Below are 7,985 nucleotides of genomic sequence, written 5' to 3'. Positions count from 1 at the left end.
TTGATTTCTTTTCTGTTTAGTCTTTAAATCTTGGGTTTGTCTTCAATGACCTAGTTCTGCATGCACTGTTCATGTTTAGCTTCCAACAACTCATTGATGAGCTAAAAGTATGTTTTGCTAATATTAACAAATTGAGGGGTTATAACATTTTCCCAATTACAGATGTTAAGCTAACTAGCCTACAGTTACTGGTTTTTGGCTCCTTCCTTTAGGAATAAGGATATTACATTGGCAGTTTTCTAATGCTTTCCAGAATTTTAGTATTCTTGGAAGATTATCACCAGGCATTCACTATCTGTAGCTACGTCCCTTAATATCCTAGGATACAACCCACAAGGTCCAGGGGAGTTATTGGCTTTTAGCCATTAGTTTCCATAGTACTTTTTATCAAGAGATAGATATTGTTTTATTTCCTACCCCCTTTTACTCCTTGATTATTTAGCATATTTGGAATGCTGTTAGTGCCTTCTACAATGAAGATTGATACAAAGCATTCATTCAACTCCTCTGCCATTTCCTGGTCCCCCATTATTATTTCCCTAGCCTCATTCTTTAAAGGTCTATGTTCACTTTGGCCTCTCTTTTCCTTTTAATCTATTTAAAGAAGCTCTTACTGTCTATTTTTATATTACTTGCTAATTCACCCTCAAAGTAATTTTTATTCATCTTTTATTGATTTGTAAAACTTTCCTAACATTTAGCATGCTTGCCTTCATCAGCTGGAGCATGGAATCCAAGAGTTGGCAAACCATGTTGCAGTTATATAGAACCCTTGCGAAGCCGCATTTGGAATATTGTGTGCAGGTTTGGTCGCCACACTACCATAAGGATGTGGAAGCTTTGGAGAGAGTGCAAAGAAGGTTCACCAGGATATTGCATGGTCTCAAAGGCACTGGCTATGAGGAAAGGTTAAAAAGACTAGGACTGTTTTCACTGGAAAGACGGCAACTGAGAGGGGACCTGATAGAGGGCTACAAAATAATGAGAGGCATAGCTAGGGTAGATAGTATAGGCTTTTTCCAAGGATTGAAGTTTCAATTACAAGGGGACACAGGGTCAAGGTGAGAGGGGGGCAAGTTTAAGCAAGATGCATGAGGGAAGTTTTTCATGCAGAGAGCGGTAGGAGCCTGGAAGGCATTGCCAGAAGCAGGCATATTGGCAACATTTAAGAGGCATCTGATTGGTTACATGAATAGGGAGGGAATAGAGGGATACAGACTGAATAAGGGCAGAAGGTTTGTTTTATAGTTTAGTTAGGGCATGATGATCGGCACTGGCTTGGAGGGTTAAAGGGCCTGTTCCTGTGCTATACTTCCCTTTTGCTCTTGTTTCCCATATTCTAACTTACCACTAATCATTGCCACATTACATGTTTTCTTTTCTTTTAATTTTATACTATCCTTAACTTTCGTGGTTAATCATGGTCTGTTTATCTCCCTCCCTAGAATCTTTCTCCTTCAGAGATATATCTTTGTTGGTGTGTCATGAATTATTTTCTTAAACATCTATCATTGATCTTCTTTTCTGCTAAACTACTTTCCCAGTCCAGCCAGATGACTCTGCCCTCATTCATTTGTAATTATGTTTTCCACAGTTGTTGCTGACCCACGCTTTTCACTCTCAAACTGATGCTAAATTCTACCATGTTATGGTCACTGTTTACGAGGGGATATTTTACTTTGAGATTGTTTGTTAAACCATTACGCATTGACTGATCTATAATAGCCTGAACCCTGGTTGGATCCACAACATAGTATTCCAGGAAATTTCCCAAATACACTCTATGAATTCTTCCTCATGGTTACCTCTAGCAATTTGATTTTCTCAGTGTACATGAAGATTTTAAAAAGGCAAAGTCATCATAATCTTACCAGATGATAGAGCTGCTCTCTCACTGGATAGCAACAACTGGTGGCAGTTTAACCTGAAGTTCACGATGCCTCAGGCGAAGGGAGAGGTTGACAAGGAGAATCCTTTATTGGTAACAGCTGGTGTGGTAATTGAACCCATGCTGTTGGCATCACTCTCATTGCATAACAGCCATCCAGCCAACTGAGCTAACTGACTTTATGAAGATTAAATTCACCCATGATTAATATACTGCCTTTTTTTTTAACATGCCTTCATTATCTTCTGGTGCATTCTCTGTCCTACAGTGTAGTTACTATTGGGGAACCTATTATCTACACCTACCAGTGTCTTCTTCCCCTTGTTCTATTTTACCTCCACCCATATGGATTCTCTATCTTCCAATCATTTCTTGCTATTGTATGTATTCCATCCAGTACTAATAAAGCTACCCACTAACTTTTCCTTCCTGTCTGTCCTTTTAAAAAGCCACTTACCCTTGAATATATATAGTTCCTAGCTTTGATCTCCTTGTAGCCATGTCTCTGTAATGACTAGAATATCTATTTGTACTGTTAATGCCTTTATTTTGTTCCAAATGCGACATGCATTTAAGTAGAGCCATTATCACTTTTTATCACTTTTCCCACCTTTGATCCAATTTGCTGATGTTTTTCTATGTTTGAACGCTCTGCCCCTTCCTATCCGACTCTGGGTATCATTATGTAAATAGCTGCCCTGAAATGCTGTCATAATCTCTTGCTTTGTAAGCCTATGTATCCCCTCCATTTAGTTTAGAGCCCTCTCTACAGCACTAGTTATTCGATTCACCAGAAGCCTGATCCCAGCATGGTTCAACTGAAGCCCATCCCACTGGAACAGCTCCCTTCTACCCAAGTACCCAAGTCTCCCGTTTCCCTTCTATTCCCTTCACTGGTACCAGTGCCCTGTGAACTGAAACCCATTCCTCCCGCACCAATCATAGAGTCCTACAGCATGGAGACAGGCCCTTCAGCCCAAACTGGTCCATGCCGACCAAAATGTCCATCCACAGTAACCCCATTTCCCTGCACTTGGCCCATATCCTTCCAAACCTTTCCTATCCATGTATTTGTCCAAATGCTTTTGAAATGTTGTCAATGTACCTGCCTCAACCAATTCCACTTCCAAATGTGTACCACCCTCTATAAAAAGACAATGCCCCTCAGGTTCTCTTTTATTCTTTCCCCTCTTACCTTAAACTGATGCTCTCGAGTCCTCGATTCCCCAACCCTGGGAAAAAGACTGAGTGCATTCACCCTCTCCATGCCTCTCATCACCTTATAGACTTTTATAAAATCTCCCCTCAGTCTCCTATGCTCGAAAGAAAAAAAGTCCCAGCTTATCCAATCTCTCCCTATAACTCAGACCATCGAATCCTGACAACATCCCTGTAAATTTCTTCTGCACTCTTTCCACTTTAATAACATCCTTCCTACAGCAAGGTGTCTAAAACTGAACACAATACTCCAAGTGCAGCCTCACTAACGTTCTGTACAACTGCAACATAACTTCCCAACTTCTATATTCAATGCCCTGACTGAAGAAGGCCACTGTGCCAAAAGCCTTCTTCACTGCCCTGCCTACCTGTGACTCCACTTTTAGAGAACTGTGCATCTGAATTCCAAGGTCCCTCTGTTCCACTACACTCCTTATGACCTTACCACTCACCATGAAACTCCTACCTTGATTTGACTTTCTAAATTGCAACACCTCACATATTTTCAGCTCTGATCCTCAGCATCTGCAGTCCTCACTTTCTCCTTTATTTACTCTGTGCCAGTTTGCCCATGGCTCAGGTAGTAATCCTGAGATTACTATCTTGTAGGTTCTGCTTTTTAACTTAGTCCCTAATTGTTCAAATTCTTTCATCAGAAACTCCTTTCCAGTCCTATCAGTGTTATTGATACCAATTTGGATGACGACAACTATATCCCTCCCCTCCCACTCCAAGTTCCTGCCTAGCGTTGAGGAGATTAACTCTGGCAGCAGGCAGGCAACACAGCCTTGGAACTCACACCCATGGCTGCAGAGATCAGTATCTATCCCCTTCATTTTCCAGTATCCTTCCACTACTACATTTATATTTCCTCCTCCCACTGTCCTTGCATTCCCCACTCTGGTCTACACACTTTCAAGAGTGTTGCAACTGTTGGACAACTGCAGGGCCTGAGGTTCCTTGAGAACTACCCCTTAGGTTGCCATACCTGACTCACCTACAGTAACAACCTCTGTCCCTGTTCACAGACTAAATTTTAATTATCCAGTCTGAGAGGTGCCACCTCCCTCCCACCCCAAAGCAAAATGTTCAGGTAAGTTTCTTAGATGTGGTACAATGTCTGCAGCTGTGGACTACAGCTCCTCAACTCAGATCCACAGTACCGCGAGCTTCGAACACTAACTACAGATATGTTTGGCTGGATTACCTTGGTGTTCAGCATCCTGCATGTGCTGCAGCAGCAATACATTACCAGTCCTGCCATTTCTATTGTAATGTAATGTCATATAGTTAATGAATTACTCCTTTAGAATCTCTGCTCTTTGCACTTAAATCCCCTGCTCTTTCTTTACAATGTAATGTTTTTATACAGTATCAATCTTACATAGAGTCATAGAGATGTACAGCACAGAAACAGACCCTTTGGTCCAACCCGTCCATGCCGACCAGATATTCCAACCCAATCTAGTCCCACCTGCCAGCACCCGGCCCATATCCCTCCAAACCCTTCCTATTCATATACCCATCCAAATGCCTCTTAAATGTTGCAATTGTATCAGCCTCCACCAGTTCCTCTGGCAGCTCATTCCATACACGTACAACCCTGTGTGTGAAAAAGTTGCCCTGTAGGTCTCTTTCCCCTCTAGTTCTGGACTGCCCGATCCCAGGGAAAAGACTTTGCCTATTTACCCTATCCATGCCCGTCATAATTTTGTAAACCTCTATAAGGTCACCCCTCAGCCTCTGATGCTCCAGGGAAAACAGCCCCAAAATGGATGCGAGACCCAAACATAAACTGAAGACCTTATTTTCATTTTAAAGATGAGAAATATTCACCAGCCAACTGCTTTCTCTCTTCTTGTGTCACATTATGGATCGTTATGATTAATAACCTTGGCCACTCATCTCTCACTGTGGAGACATTCCTTCTTGCAGTAAACCTTACTGAAAGTACCTGTTCCACTTCGCAAGGAATTCCCACTTTGAACCAAATTCCCAGAAAATACTCACTGGTCCTCTGTCTCACTCAGGCAAAGTCTCCCTCACACTGACAATGTTCCTTACTCTAGGGATTGATGGATACGCTGCAAATAAATGAACAATTTTGACAATGGCTCCGGAGCTGAAACATTAATCTTTCTCTCTTCCCTCAATAAATACTGGCTGACCTATCTGGTGTCCCCAACATTTTCTATTTAATTTCAGGTTTCCAGAAGCTGTAGCTTTTGTGTTTTTGATTATCCTGCATAAAACCGTTTTGCTTAGAGGAGACATTTTCTTTACAACATCATATTAAGAACATAAGAATATGTCGGAACAGAAAATGCCCATGACATCCAACAACATTATCCCTCTTAGGGGTACGGCTGAACAAGCTTAGCAACAGAGCTTGAGATGATGTTATAAGTTATGTAGAGAATAACGGCAGTTTTGAATTCCTTAAGAATTGGAAGATGCTGTGGAAGATGCTTAGGTCTTGCATTACACTTTTGAGATATTCTGTGTTTTAAAGAAGAAAATAAATCCCTATTTTTAATTACATAATAATCTTCTAAGTGGACCGATCTGGCCAACAATAAGTTGCCCCAGTGTCAATAAACCAATGAAGAAAGAATCTAAAGTGTCCTCCTTTAAAGGGGCTCAAATGATACAAAACTAACTCGTGCAGATGAAAGGAAACTTCTCAATTGAAATTAGAATGTTTCCACCCATGTTAGCAGTACATGTGAGCACTTCAAGAGTCACCAGTTGCAGAAGGCCTTGAGTGTACTGGCAGACACTGCATGCTCCCTCTCCAGGACATTGACAAGTCCATGGGTGTGATGGGTTTCTGCTTCTCAGTTGAAATCTGATATTGAAACTGTTTATTAAATTTACTGAGATATCTGGTGGTCAGTCTTGCAAATGGACTCTGGAGAGCCATGGACAAAGGAGGCAAAATATATAAATGGTGAACAAAAGCAGGAATTCAGGAAATGCACAGTGAGTGAGCAACTGGAAAAGAAAAAGGCACTTTTGGATATGTGCCCTTCATTTGAATTAAAGGCTCCATGATAAGCAGGCAAACGATTGCTCTTGCTTTATATTTTTGTAACTCATTCAGGCGATGTGATTTCTCTGGCTGGGCCAGCATTTATCGCCTTTCCCTGATTGCCCTGAGTGGAGTTAAGAGTCAACAACGTTGCTAAGGGTATGGATTCAAGAAGAATGTGGGACCTGAAGGGGAAACCAATTAGAGTGGAGAACGATGTGTGAAGGGTTAAGAGTGCAGGGAAAGTAAAATTGGGTAGCCGATGTTCAATGAAGTATATTGCCTACTTTAATGTTGTACTGTAAAATACTATGAACAATATTTTTTGTTTGGTGCTGTTGGTCTGAACTCTAAGAGAGTTCACTGCTCTTTCTCTAATCGTACAATAATATCTTTGATAGTCACCCAAACAGGCAGATAGACCTGTAATGGCTGTTCTGATGGTGCAGCAATCCTTGACTGGGGGTGTCAACCTCACAAGCCTCTGGGATGAAACTTGAACCCACAGCTACCTAAACCAAAGACTTTTACACAAGAATCAGTGCTGGGTCCGCAGCTTTGACATTTATATCAATGATTTGGATGTGAATATAGGAGGTATGGTTAGTAAGATTACAGATGACACCAAAGTTGGAGGTGTAGTGGACAGTAAAGAAATTATCTCAGAGTACAACAGGACCTTGATCAAATGGGCCAAGATGTGGCAGATTGAGTTTAATTTAGGTAAATATGAGGTATTGCATTTTGGTAATACAAAGAAGGACTGAACTTATACACTTAATGGTGGAATCCTGGGAGTGTTGCTGAACTAAGAGACTTTGGATGCAGGTTTATAGTTCCTTGAACGTTGAGTCACAGATAGACAGAGTGGTGAAGAAGGCGTTTGGTATGCTTACCTTTATTGGTCAGTGCATTGGGTACAGGAGTTGGGAGGTCATGTTGCAGCTGTACAGGACATTGGTTAGACCACTTATGGAATATTGTGTTCAATTCTAGTCTTGGATGTAGGTTTGCTCGCTACAAACCTCAACCTGTGCTACAAATCTTCTCAAAACCCTCAATTCTAGTCTCCCTGCAATGGGAAGGATATTGTTAAACTTGTAAAGGTGCAAAAAAGATTTACAAGGATGTTGCTGGGGTTAGAGGGTTTGAGCTATAGGGAAAGGCTGAATAGGCTGGGGCTATTCTCCCTGGAGCATTGGAGACTGAGGGATGACCTTATAGAAGTTTATAAAATCATGAGGGTCATGAATAAGATGAATAGCCAAAGTCTTTTTTCCAGGGTAGGGGAGTTCAAAACTAGAGGGCATATATTTAAGGTGAGAGGGGAAAGATTTAAAGGGACCTGACAGGCAACATTTTTACACAGAAGGTGGTGCATGTATGGAATGAACTGCCAGAGGAAATGGTGGAGACTGGTACAGTTACAAAATTTAAAAGACATCTGGATTGGTACATGAATAGGAAAGGTTTAGAGGGATATGGGCCAAATGGTGGCAGATGGGACTAGATTAATTTAGGATATCTGGTCAGCATGGACGAGTTGGACTGAAGAGTCTGTTTCCGTGAAGTACAACTCTATGAGTCTATGCTACCTCGGCCTAGATGATACCTGTTTGCATTTTGTCTGCTGCAGTCATTTCCCAGTCAAAGCAAGAAGCCTGGTGTTAGGCTCCTAGCAATGCCACCTTGTAGTTCAGAGGTGCAGGAGAATGGCATTTATCTCTGGTATTACTTTCTTTCCATTGGTGATGTGCTGGTTTTCAGTCAGCAACTGCATCCCTTCCTCTGTGATGTGGATAAACTCAAGGGCGGTTATTGATTTTGTGCGATGGTATGAAATAGCTA

This window comes from Chiloscyllium plagiosum, unplaced genomic scaffold, assembly GCF_037043375.1.
Source record: "Chiloscyllium plagiosum isolate Xiang-an unplaced genomic scaffold, Cpla_swu_hap1 HiC_scaffold_53X, whole genome shotgun sequence".
NCBI classification, from domain to species: Eukaryota; Metazoa; Chordata; class Chondrichthyes; order Orectolobiformes; family Hemiscylliidae; genus Chiloscyllium; species Chiloscyllium plagiosum.
The sequence above is the reverse complement of the archived record's forward strand: the minus strand, read 5'-3'. Positions refer to the sequence as shown.